This window comes from Cotesia glomerata, linkage group LG6 (genome assembly GCF_020080835.1).
Source record: "Cotesia glomerata isolate CgM1 linkage group LG6, MPM_Cglom_v2.3, whole genome shotgun sequence".
NCBI lineage: Eukaryota > Metazoa > Arthropoda > Insecta > Hymenoptera > Braconidae > Cotesia > Cotesia glomerata.
The window spans coordinates 27,690,849-27,704,329 of NC_058163.1; the positions used below are offsets into that span (position 1 = coordinate 27,690,849).

The 13,481-nt window shown below is 30.6% G+C and overlaps 2 long non-coding RNA genes across 3 annotated transcripts in view; both read right to left on the minus strand.

The window, feature by feature from the left end:
• Positions 1-1,331: 1,331 nt before the first annotated feature.
• LOC123266930 overlaps positions 1,332-13,481 on the minus strand; it is a 13,060-nt gene continuing 910 nt past the window's right edge. Inside the window, exons 3-4 of the long non-coding RNA XR_006509912.1 lie at positions 1,446-1,552; positions 1,332-1,370 (exon numbers count right to left, since the gene is read on the minus strand). This is a non-coding gene — a long non-coding RNA (uncharacterized LOC123266930). The remainder of the gene's footprint in view (positions 1,371-1,445; positions 1,553-13,481) is intronic.
• On the minus strand, positions 8,818-11,464 carry LOC123266933. 2 transcript variants are annotated; one of them, XR_006509915.1, is made up of 3 exons: positions 11,443-11,464; positions 10,170-10,276; positions 8,818-8,845 (listed from the first exon to the last, which is right to left on the minus strand). It is a non-coding gene; the product is annotated as an uncharacterized LOC123266933 (long non-coding RNA). The 2 variants fall into 2 exon arrangements; XR_006509914.1 differs by lacking the exon at positions 8,818-8,845 and adding an exon at positions 9,184-9,207.

The following is a 13,481-nucleotide window of genomic DNA, read 5'->3' on the forward strand; positions in this document are numbered from 1 at the left end:
GTCGATTTTTCGGTCCAAACGCAATGAATCCGAAAAATCAGTAGGTTCTTGAATATAACCATCAGAATCTGTGCGAACTATGAATATAGAGTGTTTTCTTTGAAAAAATTACTAAAAATAATGTTCTTGAGAAAATAAAGTCGATTTGAATACTTTAAGGAAGTTCCCTTTTCCTGAAAATCGTCGATACTCGGTCCAAACGCAATAAATCAAAAATAATCAGTAGTATCTCAAATATAACCATCAGAATTTGTGCAAGCCATGTTTATACAGTGATTTCTGTGGAAAAATTACTCAAAATAATGTTCTTTAAAAAATAAAATTTATTTAAATACTTGAAGGAAGTACTTCCACCTGAAAATCGTCGATTTCCGGTCCAAACGCAATGAATCCAAAATATTCAGTAATTTCTCGAATATTACCATTAGAATCCGTGCAAGCCATGTTTATACAGTGATTTCTGTGGAAAAATTACTCAAAATAATGTTCTATAAAAAATCAAGTCGATTTAAATATTCTACGATAGTACCCTAACCTTGAAAACCGTCAATTTTCGGTCCAAACTCAATGAATCCAAAATAATCAGTAATTTCTCGAATATAACTATCAGAATTCGTGCAAGCCATGTTTATACAAAAATTTCTGTGAAAAAATTACTAAAAATAATGTTCTTCAAAAAATAAAGTCGATTTGAATACTTTAAGGAAGTACCCCTATCTGGAAAATTGTCGATTTTTGGTCCAAACGCAATGAATCCAAAATAATCAGTAATTTGTCGAATATAACCATCAGAATTCGTTGCAACCTATGTTTATACAGTAATTTCTTTAAAAAAATTACTGAAAATAATGTTCTTTAAAAAATAAAGTCGATTTGAATACCTTAAGGAAGTACTCTCACTCGGAAAATCGTCGATTTTCGGTCCAAACGCAATGAATCCGAAAAAATCAGTAGGTTCTTGAATATAACCATCAGAATCTGTGCAAGCCATGTTTATATCGCGATTTCTAAGAAGTAATCATGTAAAATAATGTTCTTCAAAAATAAAGTCGATTTGAATACTTTACGATAGTACCCTTACCTGAAAAATCGTCGATTTTCGGTCCAAACACAATGATTCCAAAATAATCTGTAATTTCTCGAATATAATTATCAGAATTTGGGCAAGCTATATCTATACAGTAATTTTTGTAGAAAAATTACTTAAAATTATGTTCTTTAAAAAATAAAGTCGATTTGAATACTTTACGATAGCACCCTCACTCGGAAAATCGTCGATTTTCGGTCCAAATGCAATAAATCAAAAATAATCAGTAGTTTCTCGAATATAACCATCAGAGATTGTGCAAGCCATGTTTATATCGTGATTTCTAAGAAGTAATCATGTAAAATAATGTTCTTTAAAAAATAAAGTCGATTTGAATACTTTACGATAGTACCCTTACCTGGAAAATCGTCGATTTTCGGTCCAAACGCAATGATTCCCAAATAATCTGTAATTTCTCCAATATAACCATCAGAATTTGTGCAAGCCATGTTTATACAGTGATTTCTGTTTAGAAGTTACTGAAAATAATGTTCTTTAAAAAATAAAGTCGATTTGAATACTTTAAAAAGTACTCTCATTCGGAAAATCGTCGATTTTTCGGTCCAAACTCAATGAATCCAAAATAATCATTAATTTCTCGAAGATAACCATCAGAATTCTCGCAAGCCATGTTTATACAGTGATTTCTGTTCAAAAGTTACTCAAAATAATGTTCTTTAAAAATAAAGTCGATTTGAATACTTTAAAAAGTACTCTCATTCGGAAAATCGTCGATTTTCGGTCCAAACTCAATGAATCCAAAATAATCAGTAATTTCTCGAATATAACTATCAAGAATTCCTGCAAGCCATGTTTATACAGTGATTCCTGTGCAAAAATTACTTAAAAATGTTCTTTGAAAAATTAAGTCGATTTGAATACTTTAAGGAAGTACCCTCACTCGGAAAATCGTCGCATTTCGGTCCAAACGCAATAAATCCAAAGTTATCTGTAATTCTTCGAATATAACCATCAGAATTAGTGCAAGCTATGTTTATCCGGTGATTTCTGTGAAAGAATTACTCAAAATAATGTTCTTAAATACATAAGTCAATTTGAATATTTTAAGGAAATACCCTCACTCGGAAAATCGTCGATTTTCGGTCCAAACACAATAAATCAGACGTTTTCTGTAATTCTTCGGATGTAACCATCAGAATTCGGGCAAGCCATGTTTTTGAGTCATTTCTGTGAAAAAATTACTCAAAATAATGTTCTTAAATACATAAGTCGATTTGAATATTTTAAGGAAGTACCCTCTTTCGGAAAATCGTCGACTTTCGGTCCAAACGCAATGAAACCAAAGTTATCTGTAATTCTTCGAATATTACCATGACAATTAGTGCAAGCCATGTTTATACAGTGATTTCTGTGAAAAAAATACCAAAAATAATGTTCTTAAGAAAATAAAGTCGATTTCAATATTTTACGATAGTACCCTTACCTGGAAAATCGTCGATTTTCCATCAAAACGCAATAAATCCAAAGTAATTAGTAATTTCTCGAATATAACCATCAGAATTTGTGCAAGCCATGTTTATACAGTGATTTCTGTGGAAAAATTACTTCAAATAATCTTCCTTGAAAAATAAAGTCGATTTGAATACTTGAAGGAAGTACCCTCTTTCGGAAAATCGTCGATTTTCCGTCCAAACGCAATCAATCCAAGGTAATCAGTAATTTCTTGAATATAACTACCAGAATTCGTGCAAGCCATGTTTATACAGGTATTTCTGTGGAAAAATTACTTCAAATAATGTTCCTTGAAAAATAAAGTCGATTTGAATACTTTAAGGAAGTACCCTCACTCGGAAAATCGTCGATTTTCGGTCCAAACGCAATGAATCCAAAGTTATCAGTAGGTTCTCAAATATAACCATCAGAATTCGTGCAGAAGCCATGATTATACAGTGATTTCCGTGAAAAAATTACTCAAAATAATGTTCTTTAAAAAATAAAGTCGATTTGAATACTTTACGATAGTACCCTAACCTGGAAAATCGTCGATTTTCGGTCCAAACGCAATACATCAAAAACAATTAGTAGTTTCTCGAATATAACCATCAGAATTTGTGCAAGCCATTTTTATATCGTGATTTCTAAGAAGTAATCATGTCAAATAATGTTCTTTAAAAAATATCGTCGATTTGAATACTTTACGATAGTACCCTATCCTGGAAAATCGTCGATTTTCGGTCCAAACCTAATGAATCTAAAATAATCTGTTATTTCTTGAATATAACCATTAAAATTCGTGCAAGCCATGTTTATACAGTGATTTCTGTGCATAATTTACTTAAAATAATGTTCCTTGAAAAATAAAGTCGATTTGAGTACTTTAAGGAAGTACCCTGACTCGGAATATCGTCGATTTTCGGTCCGATCGCAATAAATCCAAAGTTATCTATGATTCTTCAAATATTACCATCAGAATTCGTGCAAGCCATGTTTATAGAGTGTTTTCTGTGAAAAAATTACTAAAAATAATGTTCTTAAGGAAATAAAGTCGATTTGAATACTTTAAGGAAGTAGCCTCACTCGAAAATTCATCGATTTTTGGTCCAAACGCAATAAATCCTAAATAATTAGTAATTTTTCGAATAAAACCATCAGAATTTGTGCATGCCATGTTTATACAGTGATTTCTGTGAAAAAATCACTTAAAATAATGTTCCTTGAAAAATAACGTCGATTTGAGTACTTTAAGGAAGTACCCTTACTCGGAAAATCGTCGATTTTCGGTCCAAACGCAATGAATCTAAAATAATCAGTTATTTCTCGAATATAACCATTAGAATTCGTGCAAGCCATGTTTATACAGTGATTTCTAGGACGAAATAATTTAAAATAATGTTCTTCAAAAAATAAAGTCGATTTGAATACTTTAAGGAAGTACCCTAACTTGAAAAATCGTCGATTTTCGGTCCAGACCCAATGAATCCAAAAGAATCAGTAATTTGTTGAATATTACCATCAGAATTCGTGCAAGCCGTGTTTATACAGTGATTTCTGTGAAAAAATTACTAAAAATAATGTTCTTTAAAAAATAAAGTCGATTTGAATACCTTAAGGAACTACTCTCACTCCGAAAATCGTCGATTTTCGGTCCAATTGCAATGAATCCAAAATAATCGGTAATTTCTCGAATATAACCATCAGAATTTGTGCAATCCTAGTTTATACAGTGATTTCTGTAAAAAAATCACTTAAAATAATGTTTTCCATAAAATAAAGTCGATTTAAATACTTTAAGGAAGTACCCTCACTGGGTAAATCGTCGATTTTCGCTCCAAACTCAATGAATCCAAAATAATCAGTAATTTCTCGAATATAACCATCAGAATTTGTGCATGCCATGTTTATACAGTGATTTCTGTGACAAAATTACTTAAAAAAATGTTCTTTAAAAAATAAAGTCGATTTGAATATTTTAAGGAACCACCCTCACTCGGAAAATCGTCGATTATCGGTCCAAACGCAATAAATCCAAAGTTATCTGTAATTTCTCGAATATTATTAGCGGAATTCGTGCAAGCCATGTTTATACAGTGATTTCCGTGTAAAAATTACTAAAAATCATGTTCTTTAAAAAATAAAGTCGATTTGAATACTTTAAGGAAGTACCCTCACTCGGAAAATCGTCGATTTTCGGTCCAAACGCAATGAATTCGAAATAATCAGTAGGTTCTCGAATATAACCATCAGAATTCGTGCAAGCCATGACTATACAGTGATTTTTGTGAAAAAATTACTCAAAATAATGTTCTTCAAAAAATAAAGTCGATTTGAATACTTTAAGGAAGTACTCTTTTCAGAAAATCGTCGATTTTCGGTCCAAATACAATGAATCCGCAATAATCAGTAATTTCTCTAATGTAACCATTAGAATTCGTGCGAGCTATGTTTATACAGTGATTTCTGTGAAAAAATTACTCAAAATAATGTTCTATACAAAATAAAGTCGATTTGAATACTTTACGATAGTACCCTAACATTGAAAATCGTCGATTTTCCGTCCAAACTCAATGAATCCAAAATAATCAGTAATTTCTCGAATGTTACTATCAGAATTTGTGCAAGCTATGTTTATACAGTGATTTCTGTGAAAAAATTACTTAAAATAATGTTCTTTAAAAAATAAAGTCGATTTGAATACTTTAAGGTAGTACCCTGACTCGGAATATCGTTGATTTTCGGTCCAATCGCAATAAATCCAAAATTATCTATAATTCTTTGTATTTAACCATCAGAATTCGTGCAAGCCACGTTTATACAGTGATTTCTGTGAAAAAATTAGTCATAATAATGTTCTATAAAAAGTCGATTTGAATATTTCAAGGAAATACCCGTACTTGGAAAATCGTCGATTATTGGTCCAGAACATAATGAATTTAAAATAATCAGTAATTTCTCGAATATTACCATCAGAATTCGTGCAATCCATGTTTATACAGTGATTTCTGTGAAAAATTACTAAAAATAATGTTCTTTAAAAATAAAAGTCGATTTGAATACCTTAAGGAAGTACCCTCACTCGGTAAATCGTCAATTTTCGCTCCAAACGCAATAAATCCTAAATAATTAGTAATTTTTCGAATAAAACCATCAGAATTTGTGCATGCCATGTTTATACAGTGATTTCTGTGAAAAAATCACTTAAAATAATGTTCTTTAAAGAATAAAGTCGATCTGAATACCTTAAAGAAGTACCCTCACTCGGTAAATTGTCGATTTTCGCTCCAAACGCAATGAATCTAAAATAATCAGTAATTTCTCGGAAATAACCATTAGAATTTGTGCAAGCCATGTTTATACAGTGATTTCTGTAAAAAATCACTCAAAATAATGTTCTTTAAAAATAAAGTCGATTTGAATACTTTAAGGAAGTACATTCACTTGGAAAATCGTCGATTTTCGGGCCAAATACAATTAATCCAAAAAATCAGTAATTTCTCGAATGTAACCATTAGAATTCGTGCAAGCCATGTTTATACAGTGATATCCGTGAAAAATTACTCAAAATAATGTTCTTCAATATATAAAGTCGATTTGAATACTTTACCGTAGTACCCTTACCTGAAAAATCGTCGATTTTCGGTCCAAACGCAATGAAACCAAAGTTATTTGTAATTCTTCGAATATAACCATCAGAATTTGTGCAAGCCATGTTTATACAGTGATTTCTGTGAAAAAATTACTCAAAATAATGTTCTTCTAAAAATAAAGTCGGTTCGAATACATTAAGGAAGTACCCTAACTCGGAAATTCGTCGATTTTCGGTCCAAACGCAATAAATCCAAAGTCATCTGTAATTCTTCGATTATAACTATCAGAATTCGTGCGAGCTATGTTTATACAGTGATTTCTAAAAAATAAATACTTAAAATAATGTCCTCTAAGAACAAAGTCGATTTAAATACTTTCAGAAAGCATTTGCCCAAATCCGCGCTCTCCGGTATTTTCCTGTTTTACCGACTGATGGTAAAACAGCTATAACTATCAGAATTTCCGCAAGCTGTTTATACAGTGATTTCTATGAAATAAATACGTAAAATAAAGTTGATTTAAATACTTTCAGAAAGCATTCGCTCAAATCCACGCTCTCCGGTATTATCCTGTTTACCGACTGATGGCAGAACAGGAATCTGTTTTACCGAATGATGGTAAAACAGCTATAACTATCAGAATTTCCGCAAGCTGTTTATACAGTGATTTCTATGAAATAAATACGTAAAATAAAGTTGATTTAAATACTTTCAGAAAGCATTCGCTCAAATCCGCGCTATCCTGTATTTTCCTGTTTTACCGACTGATGGTAAAACAGGGATCTGTTTTACCGACTGATGGTAAAACAGGTATCTGTTTTACCGACTGATGGTAAAACAGTTATAACCATCAGAATACGTGCGAGCTATGTTTATACAGTGATTTCTATAAAATAAATACTTAAAATAATGTCCTCTAAAAATAAAGTCGATTTAAATACTTTAAGGAAGTACTCTATTTCGGAAAATCGTCGATTTTCGGTCTAAATGCAATGAATCGAAATAATCAGTAATTTCTCGAATATAACCAATAAATTCATTGCAAGCCATGTTTATAGAGTGATTTCTGTGAAAAATTACTCAAAATAATGTTCTTCCAAAAATAAAGTCGATTTGAATACTTTAAGGAAGTACTCTATTTCGGAAAATCGTCGATTTTCGGTCCAAATACAATGAATCCGAAATAATAAGTAATTTCTCGAATATAACCATTAGAATTAGTGCAAGCCATGTTTTATACAGTAATTTCTGTGAAAAAATTACTCAAAATAATGTTCTTCAAAAAATAAAGTCGATTTGAATAGTTTAAGGAAGGGCCCTCACTTGGAAAATCGTCGATTTTCGGGCCAAATGCAATTAATCCAAAAATCAGTAATTTCTCGAATGTAACCATTAGAATTCGTGCAAGCTATGTTTATACAGTGATATCTATGAAAAAATTACTCAAAATGATGTTCTCTAATATATAAAGTCAATTTAAATACTTTACCGTAGTACCCTTACCTGAAAAATCGTCGATTTTCGGCCCAAACGCAATAAATCCAAAATTATCTATAATTCTTTGTATATAACCATTAGAATTCGTGCAAACCATGTTTATACAGTATTTTCTGTGGAAAAATTACTCAAAATAATGTTCTTCAAAAAATAAAGTCGATTTGAATACTTTTAAGGAAGTACCCTCACTCGGTAAATCGTCGATTTTGCTCAAACGCAATAAATCCAAAATAATCAGTAATTTCTCGAATGCTTAACCATTAGAATTCGTGCAAGCTATGTTTATACAGTGATATCTGTGAAAAAATTACTCAAAATAATGTTCTTTAATATATAAAGTCGATTTGAATACTTTACCGTAGTACCCTTACCTGAAAAATCGTCGATTTTCGGTCCAAACGCAATGAAACCAAAGTTATTTGTAATTCTTCGAATATAACCATCAGAATTTGTGCAAGCCATGTTCATACAGTGATTTCTGTAAAAAAAAAAAAATTACCTAAAATAATGTTCTTCAAAAAAAAAAGTCGATTTGAATACTTTAAGGAAGTACCCTCACTCGGAAAATCGTTGATTTTATGTCCAAACGCAATGAATTCGAAATAATCTGTAATTTCTCGAATATTTACAATCAGAATTTAAATTGCAAGCCATGTTTATAGAGTGTTTTCTGTGTAAAAATTACTTAAAATAATATTCTTCCAAAAATAAAGTCGATTTGAATACTTTAAGGAAGTACTCTATTTCGGAAAATCGTCGATTTTCGGTCCAAATGCAATGAATCCGAAATAATCAGTAATTTCTCTAATGTAATCATTAGAATTCGTGCAAGCCATGTTTATACAGTGATATCTGTAAAAAAAATTCTCAAAATAATGTTCTTTAATATATAAAGTCGATTTGAATACTTTAAGGAAGTACCCTCATTTGGAAAATCGTCTATTTTCGGTCCAAATGCAATGAATCCAAAAAAATCAGTAATTTCTTGAATATTACAATTAGAATTCATTGCAAGCCATGTTTATGGGTGATTTCTGTGAAAAAATTACTTAAAATAATGTTCTGTAAAAAATAAAGTTGATTTGAATACTTTACGATAGCACCCTCACTCGGAAAATCGTCGATTTTCGGTCTAAATGCAATGAATCCAAAATAATCAGTAATTTCTCGAAGATAACTATTAGAATTCGTGCAAGCCATGTTTATACAGTGATTTCTGTAAAAAAATTACTCAAAATAATTTTCTATAAAAAATAAAGTCGATTTGAATACCTTAAGGAAGTACTCTCACTCGGAAAATCGTCGATTTTCGGTCCAAACGCAATGAATCCGAAAACATTAGTAGGTTCTTGAATATAACCATCAGAATCTGTGCAAACCATGTTTATACAGTGATTTCTGTGCAAAAATTACTTAATTCATGTTCCTTGAAAAATAAAGTCGATTTGAGTACTTTAAGGATGTACCCTTACTCGGAATATCGTCGATTTTCGGTCAATCGCAATAACTTCAAAGTTATCTATAATTCTTCAAATTCAACCATCAGAATTTGTTCAAGCCATGTTTATACAGTGATTTCTGTTTAAAAGTTAATGAAAATAATGTTCTTTAAAAAATAAAGTCGATTTGAATACTTTAAGGAACTACCCTCACTCGGAAAATTGTAGTTTTTCGGTCCAAACGCAATGAATCCAAAATAATCAGTAATTTCTCGAATATAACCATCAGAATTCGTGCAAGCCATGTTTATAGAGTGTTTTCTGTGAAAAAATTACTTCTAATAATTTTCTTCTAAAAATATAGTCGATTTGGACTTTAAGGAAGTACTCTATTTCGGAAAATCGTCGATTTTCAGTCCAAATGCAATGAATCCGAAATAATCAGTAATTTCTCGAATATAACCATTACAATTCGTGCAAGCCATGGTCATACAGTGATTTTTGTGAAAAAATTACTCAAAATAATGTTCTTCAAAAAATAAAGTCGATTTGAATACTTTACGATAGCACCCTCACTCGGAAAATCGTCGATTTTCGGTCCACACGCAATGAATCCAAAATAATCTGTAATTTCTCGAGTGTAACCATCAGAATTCGTGCAAGTTATGTTTATACAATGATTTCTGTAAAAAAATGACTGGAATCATGTGAAATTATGTGAAATTACATGTTTATCTCTTAAACAAATCGTTTAAAAATTATGTGAGAAATTACATGAAATTATGTGAAGTTATGTGAAGTTTCTGTGAAAAAATTCTTTACAAATTTTTCCTCACAAAGATTTCTGTGAAAAAATTACTTTTAATAATGTTCCTTGAAAAATAAAGTCGATTTGAATACTTTAAGGAAGTACCCTCTTTCTGAAAATCGTCGATTTTCGGTACAAACGCAATAAATCTAAAGTTATTTGTAAATCGTTGAATATAACCATCAGAATTTGGGCAAGCTATGTTGATACAGTGATTTCTGTGAAAAAATTACTCAAAATAATGTTCTATAAAAAATAAAGTCGATTTGAATACTTTACAATGGTTCTCTTACCTGGAAAATCGTCGATTTTTGGTCCAAACGCAATGAATCTAAAATATTCAGTAATTTCTCTAATATTACCATTAGAATTTGGGCAAGCTATGTTTATACAGTGATTTCTGTTAAAAAGTTACTGAAAATAATGTTCTTTAAAAAATAAAGTCGATCTGAATACTTTAAGGAAGTACCCTCACTCGGAAAATCGTTGATTTTTTGTCCAAACTCAATGAATCCAAAATAATCAGTAATTTATCGAATAAAACCATCAGAATTTGTGCATGCCATGTTTATTCAGTGATTTCTGTGAAAGAATAACTCAAAATAATGTTCCTTGAAAAATAAAGTCGATTTGAATACTTTAAGGAAGTACCCTCACTCGAAAAATCGTCGATTTTCGGTCCAAACGCAATAAATCAAAAATAATCAGTAATTTCTCGAATATTACCACAAGAATCAGTGCAAGCCATGTTTATACAGTGATTTCTGTGAAAAAATTACTTAGAATAATGTTCTTCAAAAAATAAAGTCGATTTGAATACTTTACGATAGTACCCTTACCTGGAAAATCGTCGATTTTCGGTCCAAACGCAATGAATCCAAAATAATCTGTAATTCTTCGAATATGACCATCAGAATTCGTGCAAGCAATGTTTATACAGTGATTTCTGTGAAAAAATTACATAAAATAATGTTCTTTGAAAAATAAAGTGGATTTGAATACTTTAAGGAAGTACCCTCACTCGGAAAATAGTTGATTTTCGGTCCAAACGCAATGAATTCGAAGTAATCAGTAGGTTCTTGAATATAACCATCAGAATCTGTGCAAGCCATGTTTATAGAGTGTTTTCTTTGGAAAAATTACTAAAAATAATGTTCATAAGAAAATAAAGTCGATTTGAATACTTTACGATAGCACCCTCACTCGGAAAAATCGTCGATTTTCGGTCCAAACACAATGAATCCAAAATAATCTGTAATTTTTCCAATGTAACCATCAGAATTCGTGCAAGCTATGTTGATACAGTGATTTCTGTGAAAAAATTACTTTAGATAATGTTCTTTAAAAAATAAAGTCGATTTGAATACTTTAAGTAAGTACCCTCATTTGGAAAATCGTCGATTTTCGCGCCAAACTCAATGAATCCAAAATAATCAGTAATTTCTCGAAGGAAAATATCAGAATTTGTGAAAGCCATATTCAAACAGTGATTTCTGTAAAAAATTACCTAAAATAATGTTCTTTAAAAATAAAGTTGATTTGAATACTTTTACGATAGTACCTTACTTGGAAAATCGTCGATTTTCGGTCTACACGCTATGAATCCAAAATAATCAGTAATTTATTAAATATAACTATCAGAATTTGTGCATGCCATGTTTATACAGTGATTTCTGTGAAAAAATTACTAAAAATAATGTTTTTTAAAAATAAAGTCGATCTAAATACTTTAAGGAAGTACCCTCACTCGGAAAATCGTCGATTTTCGGTCCAAACGCAATGAATCTAAAATAATCTGTTATTTCTTGAATATAACCATTAGAATTCGTGCAAGCCATGTTTATACAGTGATTTCTGTGCAAAACTTACTTAAAATAATGTTCCTTGAAAAATAAAGTCGATTTGAATACTTTAAGGAAGTACCCTCTTTCGGAAAATCGTCGAATTTCGGTCCAGACCCAATGAATCCAAAGTAATCAGTAATTTCTCGAATATAACCATCAGAATTTGTGCAAGTTATGTTTATACACTGATTTCTGTAGAAAAATTACTTAAAATAATTTTCTTTTAATATAAAGTCGATTTGAATACTTTACGATAGTACCCTTACTTTGAAAATCGTCGATTTTCGGTCTACACGCTATGAATCTAAAATAATCAGTAATTTCTTGAATGTATCCATCAGAATTTGTGCACTCAATTTGTATACAAAATTTCTGTGAAAAAATTACTTAGAATAATGTTCTTCAAAAAATAAAGTCGATTTGAATACTTTACGATAGTACCCTTACCTGGAAAATCGTCGATTTTCGGTCCAAACGCAATGAATCCAAAATAATCAGTAATTTCTCGAATTTAACCATCAGAATTCGTGCAAGTCGTGTCTATACAGTGGTTTCTGTGAAAAAATGACTCAAAATAATGTTCCTTGAAAAATCAAGTCGATTTGAATACTTTAAGGAAGTACCCTCTTTCGGAAAATCGTCGATTTTCGGTCCAGACCCAATGAATCCAAAATAATCAGTAATTTCTCGAATATTACCACAAAAATTAGTGCAAGCCATGTTTATACAGTGATTTATGTGAAAAAATTACTTAGAATAATGTTTTTCAAAAATAAAGTCGATTCGAATCCTTTACGATGGTTCTCTTACCTGTAAAATCGTCGATTTTTGGTCCAAACGCAATGAATCCAAAATATTCAGTAATTTCTCGAATATAACTATCGGAATTCGTGCAAGCCATGTTTATACAGTGATTTCTGTTGAAAAATTACTCACAATAATGTTTTTTAAAAAATAAAGTTGATTTGAATACTTTAAGGTAGTACCTTTACTTGAAGAGTCTACGATTTTCGGTCCAATCGCAATGAATCCAAAATAATCTGTAATTCCTCAAATATATTCATCAGAATTTGTGCAAGCTATGTTTATATTATGATTTTTAAAAAGAAATCATTTAAATTAATGTTTTTAAAAAAATAAAGTCAATTTGAATACTTTACCGTAGTACCCTTACCTGAAAAATCGTCGATTTTCAGTTTAAACGCAATAAATACAAAATAATCAGTAATTTCTCGAATATAACCATCGGAATTCATGCAAGCCATGTTTATACAGGTATTTCTTTGAAAAAATTACTTAGAATAATGTTCTTTAAAAAATAAAGTCGATTTGAATACTTTACGATAGTACCCTTACCTGGAAAATCGTCGATTTTTGGTCCGAACGCAATGAATCTAAAATATTCAGTAATTTCTCTAATATGACCATCAGAATTCGTGCAAGCCATGTTTATACAGTGATTTCCGTAAATAAATGACTTGAAATGATGTTCTTTGAAAAATAAAGTCGATTGGAATACTTTACGATAGCACCCTCACTCGGTAAATCGTCGATTTTCGCTCCAAACGCAATGAATATAAAATAATCAGTAATTTCTCGAATATTACCATCAGAATTCGTGCAAGCCATGTTTATACAGTGATTTCTGTCAATAAATGACTTAAAATAATGTTCTTTAAAAAATAAAGTCGATTTGAATACTTTAAGGAAGTACCCTCACTCGGAAAATCGTCGATTTTCGGTCCAAATGCAATGAATCCG